Genomic DNA, 23241 nt, shown 5'->3' on the forward strand with positions numbered 1-23241 from the left:
ATGTTTTTCCGACCAAAGAGCATCAGCTTACATTTCTCTGCAGTGAACCTCATCTGCCACCTATCCATCTACTCTTAACTTGTCACTATCCTTTTGGAGTTCCACACTGCTGTCTTAACAGTTACAATTCTTCCAGTTTTAGAGTCATCTACAAACTTTGAAATTTTCCCCTGTACACTATTAATATATAAATCAGGAAAAGCAAGGTTCCCAATATTTATCACAGGGGAGCTCCACTACAAATCTTGCCTCAGCCCCGAAAATATCCATTGATTATTATTCTGTTTCCTATCACTCAGCCAATTTTTTTTGTTCACATTGCTATTTGAAGGGTGTAATTTATAACTTAGGGCATTTGGCTTTCTAATTGCTTTAGCTTGTAGACTTGGAGTACAAGTACTAGATTTAGCCAGTATCAATGCGAGCACAGTTGTAGATTAACTAGTAAATACTTTTCCTTTTTTCATTTATGGAGTGTTGGCATTGTTCTCAAGGGTAGTGTTTGTTGTCTAATGTAAAGCGGAGATCTGACACCTGGAATTGTTGTAGTCTGTCAGATAGGGAGTTGTAGGAGTGACACTGAGTGATGATGCAGGAATTGGGACACAAATCAAGTGATGATATTGTATGACTTGGAGAGTAAACTACAGATGTTCATGTTCCCATCTATCCAGTGCCCTTGTCCTTCTATGTGGTCGAAGTTTTGAATTTGCTTCTGAAGAAGTTTTGTGAGTTGAGTGAGCATCTTGCAGATATTGTATGCCATAGCCATGGTGCCACTGTGGTAGAGAAAGTAAATGTTTAAGGTGGTAGATGGCATGCCTATCAAGTGAGATGAATTTTCTTAGAAACATTCAAGTGTGTCTAATCTAACACTACACCTGTCCAGGCTCTGCGCCTGTGCTTTCTGAAGCCTTTGAGAGTCACGAGGAGAGTTGCTTTCCACAGAATTCCCAGCTTATGAACTGCTCTTGGAGTTGCAGTATGTTTTGTGGCTTGATTAATTTTTTTAGTTCATGTTGACTGCCAGGGTATTGCTGATTGGAGCATTCACTGATGCTTATGCATTTGTATCAAGGGAAGATCATTAGTTTCTCTCTTGTTGGAGTTGGTCATTACCTGACATTTGTGTAGCCTGAATGTCACTTGTCACTAATAAATCCAAACGTGAATGTTGCCTATGTCTTTCTTCCAGTGAACTTCATGATTTGAGATGTGAATGGAACTTGTTACAAAAATCAAAATAATCTTACATCTGGGTGGAGGTTGAGGATTGCAATTCCTGGCAGGCCTGAGACTTCCAGCGCATGTGCCAGCACTGCTGTGTGACAGGCTATGCATGCTCCATTCAAGTTTCTTTTTTTTTTAAACAGCCGAGTTCCTGCCATTTAAAGATAAAAATAAATCTGTGTGGTGTTTTGGTGCTAAAAATAGAGCAGTGCTGGTACCCGATATGGCACCATACAACACAGAAGAGACTACAAAGGGAGTCCACTGGAAGATAAACACTATGAGGAGAAGCTAACAGGAAGAGGTCCTTACCGAAAAGATACTACAGTCAGTTAGGTCTCAAAGAAGCCCTTGGCTCATCAAGTATAGTGCATCTAAGAGTTGGAATTAGGACTCAGGAGTACCCAGGAAGCTGTTTATTGTGGTTGAATCTCAGGAGAAACCTCAAGTGAAAAGGCTGTGGAAAATCACTGGTTAAGTGCTGCTGGCCGTTGGGGCACAAGTAGCAGTTATGAACATCGATCTTCTACTCAGCATGACTAGAAATTTTCTGGGAATTGGTGCTGGTATGCAGCTTTGGGAACCCAGGAGAACACAGTCTTACGAGATGAGACTGAACCACTGTGAAGTGAGCAGTCACTGAGGTTGTTTGAGCTAGAGTGGACTTTGGAAGTAATTCAGAGGCTTGATCTTTGGATATAAGGAGTTGAGATTTTTCAAAAGAGTGACAAAGAGATTTTTGTTTGGTGGCTAGTTAGGTTGCTGACAAATCTGTGTTCTACCTTGCGTGTCAATTGCCATTGTGACCAACATTGTGTGCCCAGCCTCAGTTTTCTTGTTAGTTTATTTACCTCCTGTTAAGTTTAGATATTACAGTATAAGATAAATACTTTTGTTGTTAAACTTCCTAACTTCGTATTGCAAATTTATTTTGTTTGTTTAAAAACTAGGAGTCATGTGGCTTTATTGTACTAACAAAATGGATGGATAAGTGTATTAATAAGAGAGGAGCTTAGATCAGAAAAAAAAAAGTTTTGAGTGAACTAAAAAATACGGCAAGGGGCAGCAGACATTGGTTGGAGTTTTTCTATAGGATGTGAAATAATCAGGATAGTGGGGGTGATGGTATTAATGAAAGAATGAGGGAAGCACGTTGCATGGACAGCACAGTTAGCATAGGTGACTTCAATCTGCATATTAACCAAATGAACAAATTCAGCACTAAGTCTGTAGACAATGAAATTCTGGAGTGTCTAAGGGCTGGTTTTCTAGAGCAGTATGTTGAGGAACCAAACTGGAGGAAGTGCTATTTTAGATGTCATATGAAGAAATTATCAACCCTGCAAAATAATCTTTTGGAATGAGTGACTACAATGCCATTGATTTCACTTTATGTTTGAAAGTGAGGTGTTTCTTTAAAATGGATTGGGAAATATGAGGCACATGGGGCACAAACTGGCTGAAGTGGATTTGGAAAATACTTTCAAAGCCATATTGCACCTAGATGATTGATAGCCTAGTAAGAACTATTACATGACTTACAGAACCTGTGCATCCCTTATAGGGTGCCAGAATTTGAAAAAGATCAATGTCTGCTGCCCTTTGCTGTAGTTGACAAAGAACATTCAGGACTCTGTATGATTAAAAGCAAAGGTCCTGAAAGTTGCCAGAAAAAGAAATAATTCTGAGGTTCGGCAGTATTTTACAGTACAGCAAAGGAAGACCAAGAGACTGATGAGGAAAAGAAAAGTAAGTACATGAGTGCAAAAATGAAAAACATAAAAATGGGCTGTAAAAGCTTCAGGAGGTACATAAGTAGGAAATGTTTGGCTAAAACCAATGTGGGTCCATTGCATGTGGAGTTCGGAGAATTTATCATTGAGAAGAGAGAAATTGCATGGAAGCTAAATTATTAGTTACTCTGTGTCTGTTTCCAGTGGGAAAAATACAAGAAGTCTTACAGGACCAAGTGGCTAGGGAGCATGATTATTTGAAGGAAATTTAATATAAGAAGATTATACTGTAGAGATTACTGGGGTGAAAGTTGATGAATCTCCAGGAACCGCTATTCTACATCCCAGAGTGTTGAAGGAAGTGGCTGGAGATAGTGCATTGGTGATTATCGTGGGACAGTCACTAATGTATTGGCATGAATTAATGAATGGCTAACAGAGAGAAGAGGACAATGGGATCCCAATCAGATGGGCCAGTGGGCTGAGAAGTGACAGATGGAGTTTAATTTAGATAAGTGTGAGGTGCTGCATTTTGGAAAGGCAAATCAGGGCAGGACCTAGACACTTAATGGCAGAGTCCTGGGAAGTGTTGCTGATCAGCGAGACAGTGGACTTCAGGTTTCCAGTTCCTTGAAAGTGGAGTCCCACATAGACTGGACAGTGAAGGTGGCAATTCGTTGGCTTACGTTTATGGATCAGTGCATTGGGTATAAGAGCTCGGAGATCATGTTATGGATGTACAGGACATTGGTTAGGCCGCTTTTGGAATATTGTGTGCAATTCTGGTCACCCTGTCATAGGAAGGATGTTGTGAAACTTGAAAGGGTTCAGAGAAGATTTACAAGGATGTTGCCAGGGCTGGAGGGTTTGAGCTATAGGGAGAAGTTGAATAGACTGTGGCTATTTTGCCTGGAGCAATGGAGGCTGAGAGGTGACATTATAGAGGGGCGTGGATAGTGTGAATAGCCAAAGTCTTTTCCCATATGTGGAGGAGTCCAAAACTAGAGAGCATAGGTTTAAGATGAGAGGGGAAAGTGTTAAAAGGGATCTAAGGGGCATCTTTTTCATGCAGAGGGTTGTGCATGTGTGGAATGAGCTGCTGGGGGAAAGTGGTGGAGGCTGGTACAATTACAACATTTAAAAGGCATCTGGATGGGTATATGAATAGAAAGGATTTAGAATGATGTGGGCCAAATGCTGGAGAATGGGACTAGGTTAATTTATGACATCTGGTCGGCATGAATGAGTTGGACCAAAGGGTCTGATTCAGTGCTGTACGTCTCTATGACTCTAAATGAAGTCATTCACATGTTGGCAGGCTGTGACTAGTACTGCAGAGCCAAGATCTTGAGGCCCAAGTGTTCATAAAGTATAATCAATGATTTAGAGGTGGGAACCAAATGTAATAAATCCAAGTTCGTGGATGATGCAAGTCAAGTAGCAATGTGTGTTGTAGGGAAGATGGGAGGATTAAGATAGATGAAATGAATGTGCAAGAACACAGCAGATGAAGTATAATGTGGAACAGCGTATTTAGAGTCATAGAGATGTACAGCATGGAACTAGGTCCAACTTGTCCATGCCAACCAGATATCCTAAGTTAATCTAGTCACATTTAGCCCATGTCCCTCAACCCTTCCTATTCATATACCCATCCAAATGCCTTTTAAATGCTGTAATTGTACCAGCCTCCTCCACCACCTTTGGCAGCTCATTCCATACCCACACATTCTCAGCATGAAAATGTTTGCCACTTGGAACACTTTTATGTTGTTCTCCTCTCACCTTGAACCTATGACGTCAAGTTTTGGGCTCCCCTACTCGAGGAAAAAGTCTGACTATTCACCCTATCCACGCCACTCATGATTTTGCAAACTTCTGTTAGGCTCCCCTTCATCCTTCAATGCTGCAGGGAAAAGAGCCCCAGCCTGTTTATTCCCTCCTTCAACTCTGACAACATCCTTGTAAATCTTTTCTGAACCCTTTAAAGTTTCACAACATCTTTGCTTAACAGTTTGGAAAGTGTAAATGTACCAAAGACTTTGTCAATAATTCACTGAGGATAACATTCCAAACTGTAGTTATTATATTAATCTCCCACTTTTGTGCCTTTTTATTTAATATTTTTGGAACATGAGTAGTATCTTCTCCTGTGAAGACTGTTGCAAAGTATTTATTCAACTCCTCTGCCATTTCCTGGTTCTCCATGAATATTTCCTCAGCATTATTCTCTGCAGAGACTTTATGCACTTTGGCCCCTCTGTTCTTTGATATATCATTTAAACAAGCTCTCATTACCTGCTTTTAATTACTTTGACTGCTTGTTATTTTACCCTCAAAGTTAATATTCTCCTTCTTTATGGTTTTTCTGTTATCATTTGTTGGTTTTAAAAACTTTCTCATCCCTTTGGTTTACCATTATTTTTGCCACAATGAGAGTTATTTTTCAATTTAATACAATACTTAACTTTCTTGGTTAAACATGGTTGCCTTATCCCCTTCTCAGAGTCCGTCTTCCTCACTGGGATATATCTTTATTGCAAGTTATGAGCTATTCTCTTAAACATCAGCCATTGTTTACAAATGATCTTTTCCTGCTGAATTCCTTTCTCTGCACTCTAGCCAAGTTTGCCTTCATTCCTTTGCCATTGTTCTTATTTAGGTTTAGCACGGTTGTTTGTGACTAATACTCCTTACCCTCAAACTGAATGCTAAATTCTGCAATGTTATGATCACAATTTTGTAGGTAAGCTAACATTCTCATGTAAGTTATGAATGCTGCCTCATTAAATATTACCAGATCTAAAATGGCCTGACCCCTGGTTGGATCAATAATATATTTAGATTTTATTGTCACGTGCACTTGAGTACAGGAATATAGTGGAAAGTGTACAAGGTTGCCATTCTCTGGCACCATTTTAGGATAGGAAAGACAGGATTGAAATCAGAAGTAGAAATAAAAGAAACAAGCGAAAGAAAAGGAAGCATCCAGATCATTCCCCTCGCTCTGCCGTGAGTCCTCGTGCAGAAAAACAAAGCCACAAACTCCATCTCTCAGTCTGTGAATGTTCGAGTGCCCCGAGTCCCTAGGCCACCGCTTTCACCATCAGGTACCTAGCTATGTTCTGGAGCCGTGCCACTGCTTCTGGAATTGCGTCGTCATTCTTAGGTGCCATCTTGTCTCCACTGACGTCACTGCCATGAATCCACAGTGGGCTGATCACAGCAATGTAGCTGCCACTGAAGTTGCCAGATCTGGAACTGGGCTGAAACTCAATGCCGAGCCTGCTACGTCGAAGCAGCCGGTGCCTCATTCCAGTTTACATTGTTGCCTCCTGGGACTGCCATTTCAGCAAAGAAACCCACTGCTGCTGACATCCCTCACCCCCACCCCTGGAAGGAACTGCCACCAGGAAGGGTCCAATGCCACCAAGAAAGGAATAAAAACAGCTGGAACAAAAGTGAAAGAGAGGGAACAAAAGAAAGGCAGATGGACACAGTTGAGACCTGGGCTCAAGAAGCAGGCATGAACATTGCTACTCTGCTGCTGTTCTAGAAAAATGCCCTGAATCAACTCTACCATGATTTAAGTTATTGTTTCTGGATCATTAAGCAAGTATCTGTATTACGAATCCAGAAGTATAATGACTATGTTACAATGCCCACGGGCCCAAAGCCTCAGCAGTCTCAAACATCCTGAACCCAACCATCCAAGCAACTGATCTTGGAATCTCAAGCTGTTATGAAGACAAGTCTATTCAATAGAAATGGTAACTCTGTTTCTCTCTTCACGTATGCTGCTGGAGCTGCTGAGCATTTCTTACACTTTCTACTTTTATTCTGCAAAGCGTAGCTTTATCTTTTTTAAAAAAGAAAACCTTTAAATAATTGTACTTCGGATTACAATTTTTGAGTTGGAAATAACATTTAAATTTGTTGATTTCCATTTATTTAACGATGCTGTAATGTCCAAAAACTTATCCATTTTGGAGAAGCTAAATAGAAAGCAAATAGAGGAGTAGAATTCCAAATATCAATCAAAATGTTACTTCTAAAAATAAACACGCCATTATCTTAACCTAGAGTTTCCCCTTAGTTTTAATTTTTGTTCAGGTCAAGCTTTCTATTGATTTTCTTTGGCAAGGTGCAGTTGCTGATTTTCTTTATTAATATAATATGTTTGGTTGTACTTTTTAACATTGCGTTTTTGCATAATAACTAGGTAAAATACAATTCAGTGTACTAAGCATCACATATTGTGATGATGTAACAAAGACTTGGTCAGAGAAGAGAAGATTGTAGGAGGCAGATTGGGGGTTAACAATCTCTGTAGAAATATGGGTCATTTGGGGTGGTACAGTGGCTCAATGGTTGGTACTACTGCCTCGCAGCACCAGGATTTGATTCTAGCCTTGGGTGACTGTGTGGAGTTTCCATATTCTCCCCAGGTCTGCATGGGTTTCCTGTAGGTGCTCTGGTTTCCTCCTACAGTCTGAAGATGTGCAGGCTTGGTGGATTAGTCATAGGAAATGCAGGGTTACAGGGATAGGTTAGAGGTTGGGTCTGGGTCTGGGATGGGTATGGATAAGATGCTCTTCAGAGAGCTGGTGTGGACTCTGGGCCAAATGGCCTGTTTCCACACTGTGGAGGGATTCTGTGTTCTATGCAATATGTAAACCTGTTGTACTAATGCAATAAACTTCACACTGTTAATTCAACAAAACTCTCATAGCTAGATAGCCGAATGGAAGCAAGATCACTTTGGACTTGAAAGAGCCCATGCGCAGCAGGATACAGGAGAAAGTAATTACCACAGTTTTTAGATTAGATTCCCTATTGTGTGGAAACAGGCCCTGCGGCCCATCAAGTCCACACTGCCCTTTGAATCATCCCACCCAGACCCATTCCCATATAACCCACACACCCCTGAACACTATGGGCAATTTAGCAAGGCCGATCCACCTAACCTGCACATCTTTGGACTGTGGGAGGAAACCAGAGCACCCAGAGGAGACCCACGCAGACATGGGGAGAATGTGCAAAGTTGCCAAGGTCCTTCAACAAAAAGAAGTCACTGTCAGGACATTATAATTTTAGAGCAAAGTAATTTTCCATTAATTAGGATATCACTTATATATATATATTAAGGGTACACCATTCTTCTATGAAAACAAGGTGAAGTATGAAATTTGATACTGGTTCCAGTTTGACATAAATTTTAGCTATTTCAAAGGTTTAATGCAAGGTTTGAAAGATGATTGCATTTTTAATTCTACATGAAATGATTATTAGTCTTTTGGATTATGTTCCTTCAAGACTTTGCTGTATCTGGTTCTTGAGTGAAATTGTTAAATGTAGTCTCTTAGTAACAGGATAGAGCTTGCCAAAAACATTATAATTGCCATGTTCTGTGTAAATTTAAGCTTTATATGTCAAACATAGAACTATGTTGACAAGAGTGGAAGAATAAAATGGTATTATTGTAAAATGATTAACATTTGCTTATGAAGCATTGAATTTATGTTTACAGTGTACCAAGAATTACCTAGCTATAATAAAGTTTGTTTTACCTTTCAATTTTTTCTTGATAAATATGGCATACATTATTAAATGTTGAGGAATCCAAGGAACAGCTTTGTTAGCTATGCACAACTAATGATTTCCTAACAAGAAACTTGTCGAGAATTAGAGATTCTAGATTGCTTGTGAAATCATTTTAAAATAATAACTTAGTAGTGTCTTTCACACGAAAAAGACACCAGAAATTGCTATGCATGTAATATTGAAGAAGTGAGAATGGGATACAGGAAAAGGAGGAATTTAGTAGAAGTCTAAAGGATGCCTTATTTTAAAGCCTGCATTTGCTGACACCCAAGAATGTATTTTTAGAAAATGGTGATTAAAAAGCTGACAAATACATGAAAATGAAAATAATTGTATAGAAGTATCTATTGGTAAATGTTTTTAAAAAAAGCATGAAGCAAAAACCGCAACTTCCCCTCCACAGTGATTGAAAATGCCCTTAACCATGTCTCCCGCATTTCCCGCAACTCATCCCTCACACCCCCATCTGCAATAATAACCAAAACAGAATCCCCCTCGTCCTCACGTACCACCCCACCAACTTCTAAATCCAAATCATCATCCTCCGACATTTCCACCATCTGCAAATCTGACCCCACTGCTAAGGACATTTTTCCATCCCCACCCTTATGTGCTTTCCGGAGGGACCACTCTCTCTGTGACTCCCTTGTCCGCTCCACACTCCCCTCCAGCTCCACCACCCCCAGCACTTTTCCCTGCAACTGAAGCAAGTGCTACACCTGCCCCTATACCACCCCCCTCACCCCCATCCCAGGCCCTAAGAAGACTTTTTACCTCAAACAGATGTTCACCTACACATCTGTTAATGTGATTATACTGTATCCGTTGTTCCCGTTGTGGCCTCCTCTACATCGAGGAAACCAAATAGAGGCTTGGGGACTACTTTGTGGAACACCTACGCTCAGTTCGCAACAAACAACCACACCTCCCAGTTGCAAACCATTTCAATCCCCCCCCCCCCCCCCCAACTCCTCGGACGACATGTCCATCCTGGGCCTCCTGCATTGCCACAATGACGCCACCCAAAAGATGCAGGAACAGCATCCCATATTTTGCTTTGATACCCTTGGGCTGCAGGGTTCCCATGTGGACTTCACAAGCTTCAAAATCTCCCCTCCCCTGACCACATGCCAAAACCAGCCCAGCTAGTCCCCGCCTCCCTAACCATTCCTCCCATCTCAAGCCCCACCGCCATCTCCTACCCACTAATCTCATCCCGCCCCCTTGACCTGTCCATCCTCCCTGGACTGACCTATCCCCTCCCTAACTCCCCACCTACATTCACCTTCACTAACTCTAACCCCGCCTCTTTGACCTGTCTGTCTCCTCTCACCCTATCTTCTCCTTTATCCATCTGCTACCCGCCTCCTCCTGTCTCCCTATTTATTTCAGAAACCCCTTCCCCTCCCCCATTTCTGAAGAAGGGTCCCAACCTGAAACAAACTTTCTTGCTCGTCTGATGCTGCTTGGCCCGCTGTGTTCATTCAGCTTCACACGTGTTATCTGGGAAGCAAAGTAGATTTTTTGTAAATTTCTTTTAAAACCAGCTTTTTTTTTTCATTTGAGAAATCAGGGTAAGCGCATACAGTTGACAATTGTCTGATTGCTAGTATTAGAAAATCCTTTATTTTATATTGTGGTATTTCCAGTTACATCATAGTGATTTGAGGTTTTGTTACAGCAACCATGACTTGATATTTAACATGCATCATCTGATGTTTTAATACCCAATACCTTCATGGCTAAAGCAAATTTTATGAGGAACAAATATTGACTGAAAATGATGTGATTAGCTCAGCCTAGGTTATTTAAACCATCAGTAAACACGGATCATTCTTATAAAAGACACTACAACTCTAATCTGTACTTTCCGCATTTTCATGCTTTTATAAGAAGTCATAGCCCTATTATAGGAAAGATGTGGATGCTTTGGAGAGGGTTCAGAGGAGGTTTACCAGGATGCTGCCTGGACTGGAGGGCTTATCTTATGAAGAGAAGTTGACTGAGCTCAGACTTTTTTCATTGGAGAAAAGGAGGAGGAGAGGGGACCTAATTGAGGTATACAGGATAATGAGAGGCATAGATAGAGTTGATAGCCAGAGACTATTTCCCAGGGCAGAAATGGCTAACACGAGGGGTCATAGTTTTAAGCTGGTTGGAGGCAAGTATAGAGGGGATGTCAGAGGCGGGTTCTTTACACAGAGAGTTGTGAGAGCGTGGAATGCGTTGCCAGCAGCAGTTGTGGAAGCAAGGTCATTGGGGACATTTGAGAGACTGCTGGACATGCATATGGTCACAGAAATTTGAGGGTGCATACATGAGGATCAATGGTCGGCACAACATCGTGGACTGAAAGGCCTATTCTGTGCTGTACTGTTCTATGTTCTATATTGTGATGAATGTAGCCTACAGATAAAATTGGGGAAAAAATGATACCAGACACCAGAATGCATAACCAAATTGTATTTCCATCAACAGCTGTTAAAGAAAAGTGAGAGTAAAATAAATATACACAAATAATAGGAAGAATTTGGAAGTATCTCTCTTTCCCTGCCTGCCTTTCTCATTACTCTCAAAATCCAGCAACTGGTGAGAAACAACTTGAGACAAAATCATTGGCACAATAATTCGGACCTACAAACTCTACTAGCGTGGAATGAGACAACGTTTTTAAAAATGCTTTAATAGGATTTGAGTATTCCTGGCTGAGTCAGTCATTTTGCTCATCCCTCGTTGCCTTGAAGGCAGCCAGCGGTCAACTATATTGCTATGGAATCCAGAGTTGCACATTGGCCACACCAGGTAAGACTGTAGATTTCTTTTTCTAAAGGTCAGTGGTGAGCCAGATGAGATTATTAAGCTTTTATTCTGGATTTATTTTATTGAACATAAATTTCTCCATCTGCAATGGTGGCATTTAAACTGATTTCTCCAGAAAGCTTTGGATTGCCAGTCCAGTGACAGTGCCACTACACCACTGACTCCCAGTTAAACAACTTGATTCTGGTTTAATTTTTTTATTTCTAAAATATACTTTATTCATTAAAAAACCTATGTACATAGTCATTGAAGCAATTTGGTTCTGTACAGTGTTTACATATTGAAAGCAAACAACCATTGGAGTTTTTCCTCTCACCCATCCCTTCCTCCCACCCCAAGCCGCACCCCCATCTACCTACTAACCTCATCCCACCTCCTTGACCTGTCTGTCTTCCCTGGACTGACCTATCCCCTCCCTACCTCCCCACCTATACTCTCTCCACCTATCTTCTTTACTCTCCATCTTCGGTCCGCCTCCCCCTCTCTCCCTATTTATTCCAGTTCCCTCTCCCCATCCCCCTCTCTGATGAAGGGTCTCGGCCCGAAACGTCAGCTTTTATGCTCCTGAGATGCTGCTTGGCCTGCTGTGTTCATCCAGCCTCACATTTTATTATCTTGGATTCTCCAGCATCTGCAGTTCCCATTATCTCTGATACTATTTCAACCATTGGAGTTTGACTTTCCCTACAGTTCCAAGGCATGTCTCACTTATGCAAGATAATAGTTACATATATTTGAGGCACTGGGAGGATCTGATAGCTGAATGGATCCACACTGTACTTTGGCAGAAAGATGTTTGATGGTAGTCTTTTCCTACTGCATCTTGGCACCAGCTGCTCTGAGCTTTAGTGCTTGCCTCAGCATGTAGTCCTGGATCTTATAATGTGCCAATCTGCAAAACACCATTGAGGTCAGCACCTTGCTGTGGAAGACCAACAAGTTTGGGGCAGACCAAAGAGCATGTTCCACCAACGTGATAGTTCTCCAAGTGTGGTTATCTTTGACTACGTGTGCGTCCCAGGGTACAGACCAGAGAGCGCAGACTCTTGTATCAGGGAACTGCTGGGATGAACCTGGACAAAAACTATTAAGACTCTTGAAAAGGCGCATTCAGAAGGTTTAAAACTTTAATGCCTCAAGCACCCTTAAAAACTTATACTGTAATTGCCTTTAACTTCCTGTGTACATTCGACACACTCCCCACCCCGTCCCCTTTTTAGATGTCTGTATCTGATGTTATGCTTTTATGTTTTCAGGAAATTCCTCCTTGCATTGTTAAACCTTATAATTTGGCTGCTCCGTCGTTATGATCTAGTTACTTACATTTAAATTGAAGTGTGATAGTTGGATGTTTAAAACACAAATTAGGACCGAGCGAGAAGTGGTCGAAAAGAGTGGCACTATTATCACCATCCGGCTCCAGTGATCGTATTTTTTATTGTTCGTATTTTCCAGTGCAGCCTTAAATGTGTACTGTAACAGTCTAATCTAATCAAAAGAGAGAACTATGGTACGGTTAAAGGTGCATTTTAGAAGGTATTTCAGGAAACGGGAGTTATTAAGTACTATCGAGAATGTTTGTCAGAGGAGACAAGTTTGACAGAACAACTGATTCCTCCCGGTGAAACAACTCAGGGACAAGGAGAAATCTGGTGTCAGCGGAACGCCAAGTATAGACAAAAAGTCACGGCTGGATGACATCATCGCAATAGAATGAAGTGAAATCGTGACAAGATTTGAAATGAGGATTTGAGTGGATTTGCGAAAGTCTCCTATTTGAATTTCTGCTTAAAAAAAGATGTTTGTTTTTTTTTGGGAGGATGTCACCTGTATATAAAAGTCTAGCACTTGTATGCCTAGCAAAAAGGTTGCCATGAACTGGTTATTTTTTTTATTCTTGATCATTAAACTAAAAGAACATGGACTTCAATGCATCCTTGTTGTTTCCAAGCACCCTCCTTTTAGGAGATCAAAAGCAAATTGTACAAATTAGCCCAACCAAAACCTGAACAAGCAAGTTATCTTTTATGCGAGGGAGAGTCACCGAACCCGAAAAGTTAACTCTGAGTTTTCTTCACTGGATGGTGCCAGACCTGCTGAGATTTTCAAGCAACTTCTGCTTTTGTATCTTTTTTGTGACTTTGTTTACTGTGGCGATTAATGGAGTAACGACTTAAATGCCAAGTTGAGAGTTTACAAAGAGCTGTACTGTAGTGTATCTTGAGTTACCAGTCTCTCTAGTTGACCGCATTTTTGGTGCTACGTTTTCTAAGAGATTGCGATCAATTTGCGAAGAGAACTGAACTATACAGAACTCAATATCCGTGATGTATATGGGTAATTCTATACTATCATTTAAAATAAGGCATCCTTCCTATTTAGAAAATGAACAGGTCAGTTCAAAGAATGATGTAGAAAATATTAATGGTGTAAATAATATGAATTACTGATCAAATTAACTTCTGCTATATGTAAATGGGCCATGTGTCAATAAGAGCACCCTGCAGAAAAATGTGTATATATGTGAATAAGTACAAAATTGTAATCTGGAGCCTTCAAGTCAGGTTTAAAGCAGAATGTTTTTGAATCATTTAAATGTTTATCTCTAAACAGATATTGTTGGCCTGATTGATAGAAGCTTTTAGATTTTTCTTTCAGTTTCCTCTGTCTTTTAAAAGAAAATACACTTTCTATCATTAAGTTTGACCTATAGGTATCACTGGCTGACAGTTAGGGTGATAATTATGGTTAAATGATGATTCAGTTTGATATTGTTCTGAACTTTGTCTGAATATTGCTCTTCATTCTGAGGTCCAGCAGAAAGGAAAAAAATGAGAACTGGGTCAGGAAGGGGTGAGCTGGGAGGTGGTATGGGAAAGATGAATAATGTTACCGAAAGAAAGTACAATCAAATTGTGTTACAAACACGTAACAAACATAGAAACTCTTCTTGGGCTTAAGGTGTAAAGACCTAGCCAGAGATTGGAAGTAGGAAGCCGAGCAATTGATTTTCGTCCCTAACCCAAGATGGCTGAAGCTAATGGTAGCATTGTACTTCCAGTGCATAAGGGATGAACTAATTTAGTTGGAGTAGGGAGAGTTACACTTTTGATCTCCCTGATCTATCTTACTTAGTTTGTTTTCAGATTTATCCTGATTATATCCAGAGGAAGCCTTTGTTTTCAGTTGTATGGTCCTGGATGTGCTAACATTGTGAAACGTACTGTCAAATATCATGTACTCAAATCTCAGGAATACATCAAACCAGAATTGTAAGATTATGTGTTCCTGTATGACCTGTACATGTTGTATTCTTACATTTTGGAATCTGAGCTGAAATCACTTTAACATTTTAATCCATCTGAGTGGATATTTGACATAAGAAACAGAAATGAACATAATTCACTCACTGCACAGGTTGCTTAATTTCAAATTACCCTATGTTAGAAATATGTAGCTTTGTTCCATGTTGTGCATTAAAGTTACTTTATAAATCCTTAAAATGACTGGAAATAATCTTTAAAAATAGAATCTTGCTATCTTACTCATGGTTTCAGTTCAAATTGCCACAGGGAGTGATGGATAGATGTAGCTGATCTCTCCCTCAGCTTCTTGTGTTGGAGATTACCTCATTTAGCTGCCAATCAAAGCTACCATTCTGTGTGAGAAACATCCCCTTTTTGTGTGGAAGCAAAAGCAACTGTATTTTCTGTTTAGCTATGCAACCACCCAACACCTCCCAAACTGGGTTTACTAAATTAACATATTTCTAACAGTGAAAGTGGGAATGTGTTCAATAATATTTGTTATCTCCAAAATTAATGAAAATACGCACATCTAAGATGGTCCATTGGGCTGGTATTTCAACTGGTTTGTTTTAAACATAACGGAAAACTTGGATCTTTCTCCAGAAATTGTTGCCATATGAGCCAACTTTAACTTCATAGCAGCAACATCACATAATTTAAAATCCCTTACAAGCCAAGTAGATAAATAGCTCCATTAAACTAGGGTTCTTGTGGACTGATTACAGCCTTTAAATATTAACACTGACACAGTCTGTTATGTTTAGTTTCTCACGACCTCATCTCTGTAGGTAAATAATTACAGCCGTGTGGTCTAAGTAGCCAAGTCTTTTGCGTTTTATCCTCGAGTTAGGGTTGCTTTTTGAAATAGAATCTAGCGTGTAAACAGAGTGGTTTTGGACTTGTCCAAGATTTCGCTAGGTCATCTCTCAATCTAATTTGGTTTAGGAGGTTTCTATTAACTTTTTATGAAACACTCCAAATGTCTGAATAGTATTAGCAATCACACTATAGGGAGAATTTTGATAGGATGCAACAGTGACTAGGATGCTGCCTGATAAGAAGAAGTACAAATAAAAAGAGACAGAAAAATTGTGCATTTATTTGTTGCAACAATGAGCCAAAGCAACACATTTTTTTTAATTCTGAAAAAATTGATAAGCTAGTTAACAAACTATTCCAGACCCAGAGTTTAAGAGATTCAGTTTAATTTAGGATGTTTGTGACCTCCCTTTTTGTCTAAGTCTCATTATTCCATGTCTTCTTACCAAAACAGAGATTGGGAACAGACAGAAAAAGCTGCTTTTGAGTTGTAAAGTTTTTGTTTTATCTTTATGCATTCATGGAATGTGAGTGTTGCTATTGTGGCCAACATTTATTGCCCACTCCTAATTAAGAATCAGCAATAATGCTGTGGATCTGGCATCACATATAGGTCAGACCATGTAAAAACGGTGGATCTCTTCACTAAAGTACAACAATGAATTAGATGGGTTCTCATTGTGCCTGTCTCTTGGTTGAGACGTGAGGAACATTCCTTCTTCCAGTCCAATTTGGGTCCCCTCGCGCAATTATTTCTCTGACAAATTGATGACTGTATTGATTCTACTTTTTGTTCTCATCCAGAACTGAAAATTGTTTCAAATTTCCTTCTCTTCTCATCTTCTTCAGATCCATCTCTGATTCTTCCCTTTCTTATGTGTTTCTAAACTGAGAATAAGTTGTCTACCAATATCTGCTACAAGCCCAAAAATTTCCAGTTGCCTCAATTACGCTTCTTTGCACTCTGCTTTCTTTAAAGACTCATTTCCGTTCTCCTAGTTTCTCATCACTACCATCTGGTTCAATGATGCTTACTTCTAAAAAGGTGCTTCCGACATGCCTGCCTTTTTCTTAATCAAAGATTTTCTCAGCATTGTGGTTCACAGGGACCTCAGCTTGCCTTAGATTTTTGACACATCTGCCTTCCCTTCCCTCCCCTCCCAGATCAAAGATAGGGTTCCCCTTGTGTTTCTTTTTCACACTACCAGCTTCCATGTTCAAAAAAAAATTCTCCACAGCATCTAGTATGCATCTTCCCCTTTACTGTTAGAACTTGGCAGGCACTGATTCTTTGCATAACTCCATGACTCCCAATACCAACTCGCTCTTGTTGCACCTTTCAAATCACTGTAGTTGTATCACTTGCCCCTTTGCATCTTCCCTCCTCACTGGCAAGACACTAAATGCACTTTTCAGGTGAAACTGCAATTTACATTTTTTTTAAAAAGGTGTAGTGTTCTGTATTCACTGCACACAATGTGGTCCCCTCTACAATGGCAAAAGGAAATGCAACCTGGGTGACCACTTTGCTAAAAACCTCCACTCAATTGGTAAGCATGACCCCGCTGTTCTGGCTGCTTGCCATTGTAGTACACCAGTATGGCTTTGTGCCAACATGACTGCCCTGGGCTTGCTAGTCCAATGAAACCCAACACAAGATGAAAGAATAGCATTTCATTTCCAGTTTAACAATTTATAGCCTTCAGGGCTCAACGTTGAGTTCGACAACTTCAGACCACTAACTCCATTTTGATTACTTGCTGTCCCCCACCCACCAACCACAATATCTTACATCAGCTTGTTCTCAGAATAGGTAACCTTTTTTTGATTTTTAGTACTTGCTATTCATATCTAATCTTAATGTGCGTTTCTTCCATACTATCATAAGCATTCCCTTGACTTTTCATTCAAGGGGTAAGGACTGTGTCTTGTTAACTTTTATTTAAAATGTAGACTGAAATGCGAAAAATTTGTTTTCAAACCAGGATTAGAAGAGTGTCTGATAGGTTACTTACTTTCGAACCAAACGTCCATTGTAGGCATCCTGTAGACTGCATTTGAACAAGCAGCAATTGAGTTGCATTTGATCTGGAGCTGAATAGGTGCTGAGAACTGAGATGTAATTTCTGCCGGCATTGAGAGGTTGATTGGTCTATGGACTAGTGACCAATTCTTGGTAACAGAGACCTTTTGCCTGCCAACACTGTGATTAGTTCTCAGGTAAATGAACAGCTGGAGCTGGGAACAAGGTATGGAGAGAGAAATATTCAGATCTTCCCCAACTTAAGAGTGGCCTCTCAGTTCTCTGCAGTCAATGCTCACTGCAAACCTGATGAAAACCAGGTCATCTTTCCTGCAACAGTGATAAGCTGTGACTTTTAACTGATTAGCCAGAGACTTTAAAAAGGAATCGGTCACCTCGTGTCTCTTATCAACCAGTGGAATCACCTGGAGAAAGCAAGGTATTGGCTTGCAGAAGAATCCTAGAACCCGGGAACAAAGACTACTGAATTGTCTTCCTGCTTTCTTTCTCCTCTGCCCAATAGCTAGCTTTTCTTGCCTGCTGATCTGTGTGTAAGGGGAGTTGCTAAGAGTATGCAAGTTTTAATTAGTTGTATTATATGCAGATGGTTTATAACTCTTACACGCAGCTAGAGTCTGATTACTTGTTCAGTACAGAATCTCTCTTTGAAAATCAGATAAATTGGGACCTTTGAGTATTTCCAGTATTTTCTTTGCTTTGTTTCAAATTTCTGCATTTGCAGTATTTTACTTCTACAATAACAGAAATTTTCTTATGTTTTAGAGATGAAGAAGGAATCTATTCAAAGGGTGATTTTGCTTAAGTGTTTTGTATTTAACCTTGGAACAATCAAGATAGTTGAGGGGAAATTCAGCTGCACCGATCTAATGGTAAACCTCATTTTAGCGTTCTTTATGAGCACTGATGAAATTGAAGAAGCTAATGCTTTCTCAGTATTTGCTTTCAATGAATTATCCATGTAGTTCAATACATCAATTGTGACAGGATTTTCTGGATAATAGGAGATTGACAAAAATGGATTTCTGCTTCCACTGTTTAATTGGCTATTCTATAGTTTACAAGTTTTAGGGATTAAACCATGTCATTGTTTAAAAAGAATGAGATTTGTTAATGTTGTGCATTTATTGTGGAATCCTTTTCTTTATGGTAGTTAATAACAATCCTCTGCATCTTTGCCAAATACTGCTTGATTTAAGACATTTTCAGGCAGATTATGCCTGAATTCCAAGCAAGCTTTCTAAGTTCTCAGTATATCTTAGGAGGAGTTATTTAACATAATTAATCACTATGGATTTTAAGACATATAATTTACATTGTCAAAGCATTTGCAGGATACAGGCTGTTTGTGGGTGATGAAGACTTACTTCAAACTCTTAATTTCTTTGTCAAGATTATGTCACTGCTCGAAAGCAATGTGCAACACACTTCTGAAGTTCCAAAAGAAATTCAGTACTGAAGCTCAGTGTTCATGTGCTGTTTTGTTATTTGTTCCCTTGATTAGAAAAAAAATCCAAATTCTGTGTTGAGCAGTTTAAAAGAGGGAAATGCTTTAGAAATGTGAACCAAAATTATCATGATGTTCAGATTGACTGATATAGTTTGCAGAGTTTGAACAAGAAGCCATAATATCTATGAATATTTCTTTAAGGTAGAATAATATATGCATTACAGTTTTGGATAGATATATTTAAAGGAATAGCTGAATACAATGAACATGCAAAATATCTTTGATTTTTAATTGTGATTCATGAAATAGGAAATACTGTTTTAAGAATTTCAGATTCCTTTAGCTGAAGTGAATGATACAGATTAATTGCTGTGATTGACAAGAAAGATCTGTAGAAAATAAATATATTGGAGCAATTATTAGCCAGCTTTAGGGCCCTCTGCGCACATGATCCCTGCTAAAACTAACATCATGACGACAATTATCAATGTTGTGGTTTTTCTCGGCTTGTCGCACTAGTGATTACTGTGATAGCTCCAGCCCGAGTGTAATTAGTTCGTTACCCTAATGGATTGAAATTTATGTTAATTATGATTGTGCTTGTTTGTGCATTCTGAATGGAGTATTTAGAATGGGGGTGTCTATGGTCCAACTCACATTTTGAAATGAAATATGTATTTTTGAGTTAAAGCATAATTATTTAATGTGATGTGTATTTTATGATCACTGTCAGTGTAGCTTTGTAATTTGCTGACAAATTACTTGCAGCATTGAGTGCAGCTCCCATTTAATGCTTTGCTTATAATGTACTCAATTTGGGTAAATCAAGGCAGTCTCGTTTGTTAGTTAATATTGAGATGCAAACTCATTACTATGTGCTTGGTAATTAGATTTCTACGTGCTGAGTCCCTTAAACTAATGATAATTAATGAGAAACCCAATCAATGGACACATTTGTCCATATTCTTTCAATAGTTGAGATTGTGCACAAAGCAAAATTATGTGCTATTTACCCTAAAGCTAGACCATACTATTTTACAAAAATCGCCATTAAGCTGTTGTATGTATACATCTTTTCACTCCCCTTATATTTGGTGCCAGGTTATTCATTTGACAATATTGTATTTCCAAAAGCCATCTGTGAAACTTATGAATAAAACCGTTCTGTATGCACTTGAGTGTTTTTTAGACCAGAGAAGGAAGTTTTCCAGTTACTCCTCTTCACTGATATCTTTCTAAATATCACTGCCTTTTCAAGCTAGAACTTGTCTGCAGCTGTTGGGTAGGATCTTCTGTTTTGAAGACTGTTTTAAGTTCAGTACACAAATGAGATGTCCATGTTTTCATTTATCATTACATAGGATATTCAAAGTCATACTGAGCCTTAAACTTAATCATACTACATGCATAAGTACATATCTGATTTGTTCAGGTCTTCATGACCAAAAATTGGCATTCATCTTTTTATCTACGTTTTCAATTTCTTATTTTCATGTCAAGTTGGGTTACTAGCTTGATTTTTACCTAAACAGTATAGTAAACTCTGCTGGATGAAAGCAAATTTGGTTGGCACAACATGACAAATTCAAATGAGGGGCAACAGTAAAATCATATCTGAAATACTGTGTGCAATTTTTATCTCCATAGTTAAGGAAAGACATACTTGATTTGGATGTAGCGCAACACAGTTTCACTCACTTGAGGGAGAAGATACTGATGTGATGCTGATGTCACTGGACTAGTAATCTAGAGGTTCAGACTAAAGCTGTGTGGACATGGGTTCATATCTCACCATGACAGCTGGTGGAAGTTGAATTGAATTAATAAATTTGGAATATAAAACTAGCCTCAGTACCTGTGTTCCCTTTAATTTGCCTTACTGTACCTGCCTCCTAACATCAATTTCCTTGTCAAAGTTCCTGTTAAGCTCTCTGATAATTAAAAGTTACATGTTTCACATCTTTCAATAATCATCAAAAAAGTTCCAGCTTCCTGCTCTTCTAACCAAAGTGTATTTGTTCACACTTTTTGACACGATATTCCATGTTCTATCAAGTAACTCACTACTTCAACTTGTCTATATATCTTTGCAGCATCTCTGGGTCCACCTTATATTCATACGTTTGCAGCACAAATTGAGGCTATTCAGCCCATCATTTTCAAATTGGTCCATGAAGATGTGACTACATTAGTTCAATTTTCCAGCTTTTGGCTCATAGCATGCAAGTGAATACCTAAATACTGCTTAAATGTTACAAGAATTTCTGACTCAAATGCCATTTTAAGCAGTGAGTTCTGAAGTCCCACTCCGTCTTAACGAGCAAGATTTCTTCTCAACTCTCCTCTGAGACTTCTGCCTCTTAAATAATGGTTATTGACCCCTCTACCAATGGGAAAACAAGTGCCTTCTTATACACCCTATCTTTGGCCCTCAATATCTTATATCCCTTTATCAGGCACTCTGTTAATCTTCAAAATGAAAAGGAAAGCAAATCCACTCTGTCCAATCTTTCCTCAAACCTCTGACCTTTCAGCCCAGGCAGCATCCTGTAAATTCACCTGCAATATACTGCAATCAGATCCTTCTTAAAATTGGTGACCAGAGCTGCATGCAATAATTCAGTTATGGCCTAACCTGTATTTTATACAGTTTCAGCATAACATTCCTTTGTATTCAGTGCCTCTGCTAATAAAGGCAGGTATTTTAAATGCCTTCTTGATCACCTTATAGACCTGTGGATATGCATATGAAGGTCCCTCTGATCATCATTGCTTTCCAGGGTCCTACCATTCATTGTGTATTCCTTTGCTTTGTTAGCCCTTCAAAAATGCATTTCCTCATGTCCTGTAGTTTATGGCTATCCTTTTCACCAGCCTACCAACCTTTTTATAGTTAAGTCCCAATGATTTCTGTATTAAGAGCTACAACAGACTTTCAGTCACAGAACCTTTCTCCACCATCTCTCTCTGCTTCCTATTTCTCAGCCAATTTGGGACCAACGTGCTACATTTCCTTGGATCAAAATTCTCACTAAAGTTATGTAAACCACATCAAATGTATTACCTTCATCAGCACTTCTGGTTATCTCCTCAAAAAATTCTGTCAAATTTGTCAAATACAACCTTCCCTTAATAAATCCATGCAAAGCATCCCTGATTAATTTGTGTGTCTCCAATTGCAGATATGTTCGTCTTAAAGAACTGTTTCTAATAACTTCCTAAACTCCAAGGTTGGACTGATTCACCTGTGATTTCCTTGTCTATTCCTTTGTCTCATTATTATGAAAAGGAAAATGTTAGAACCTGAACACCTTAGACCTCTAATGCAGCCCTTTGATGCCTCACCTGTGGCCAAAGAGGATTTTAAAATTACTTACACGGCCCCTAATAGATAATCTCCCTCAACAGTCTGAGCCCGCAGATTTATCCTCTCTTGGCTGCTAAACCCGCTAGCATCTCTTCTCTCTGTTAATTTATTCTAATATCTTAGCCCTACATGCTGATATGTATACTGTGTTGTCTTTATCTGGTGAAGACAGATACATAGGATTAACTGAAGACTCTGACCACACCTTCTGGGTTCACACACATTATCCATATGGTCCCAAATAGGTCCTGCTCTATCTTTTTACAAGACAGCAGCAGAGTAGCAGCATAATGTGTGGGCTCCTCAGCCCAGGAGTCCAAAGCTCGTCTAGTCTTCCACTTTACTTTTATTTCCAATGCTTTTTTTAGAAATATTTCCATTTATTTTGATACCTTACCCTCTTTTAACAACTTTGGTGGAAGGCATCTTCTTCCGGACCAGGATCTGCATTGAGGTGGCTTCTAATGGCTCGTAATGGCGACTTAGGCCTGGCGTGGTGGTCTTTTGGTGTGGCAGTCTTGTCCAGGAGGGCATTCTCGACCAGGAGTGGCATTTTTGTCCTGGAGTGAAAGTCTTGCACCGTCATGGAGACCTCCTTGGATCGCCTCCAGGTATGCCAGCAACCCAGTGTGAGGCTGTAATCCTGTCACTAAATTCTCGACCATGCTTTTGAGGCAACTTCCAAGTCTTGCAATGGCCCAGCATGGCAGTCTCGCCTCAGCCTTGTTATGGCATGGCGGAGTGGTTTTGGCCCGGTTTTCCAGCATTCCCTGAATCCAGGAATCGTTAAGTGAGCTGTGATGACTATTTTTCCTTTGTATGTTTGACTTAGATTATTAATTTAGTTGTCGTGAAAATACATGTGACAA

The 23241-nt window shown here is 39.5% G+C and overlaps 1 protein-coding gene across 8 annotated transcripts in view; it reads left to right on the forward strand.

The window, feature by feature from the left end:
- The window catches only part of stk33 (serine/threonine kinase 33), a 261638-nt gene that overhangs the window by 94443 nt on the left and 143954 nt on the right, over nucleotides 1-23241 (forward strand). Inside the window, exons 1-2 of one of the 8 annotated variants that reach the window (XM_048545738.2) lie at nucleotides 12830-13780; nucleotides 18321-18427. The exons of 3 other annotated variants lie outside the window; for them this stretch is intronic. The gene's annotated coding sequence lies outside the window, so the exon portion shown is untranslated. Of the gene's footprint in view, nucleotides 1-12829; nucleotides 13781-18320; nucleotides 18428-22883; nucleotides 22984-23241 lie in introns of those variants that run through there. 4 more of the 8 variants (XM_048545733.2, XM_048545739.2, XM_048545740.2 and 1 more) reach the window with 4 other exon arrangements.

The sequence above is a fragment of the Stegostoma tigrinum genome, chromosome 17 (assembly GCF_030684315.1).
Source record: "Stegostoma tigrinum isolate sSteTig4 chromosome 17, sSteTig4.hap1, whole genome shotgun sequence".
Lineage (NCBI taxonomy): Eukaryota > Metazoa > Chordata > Chondrichthyes > Orectolobiformes > Stegostomatidae > Stegostoma > Stegostoma tigrinum.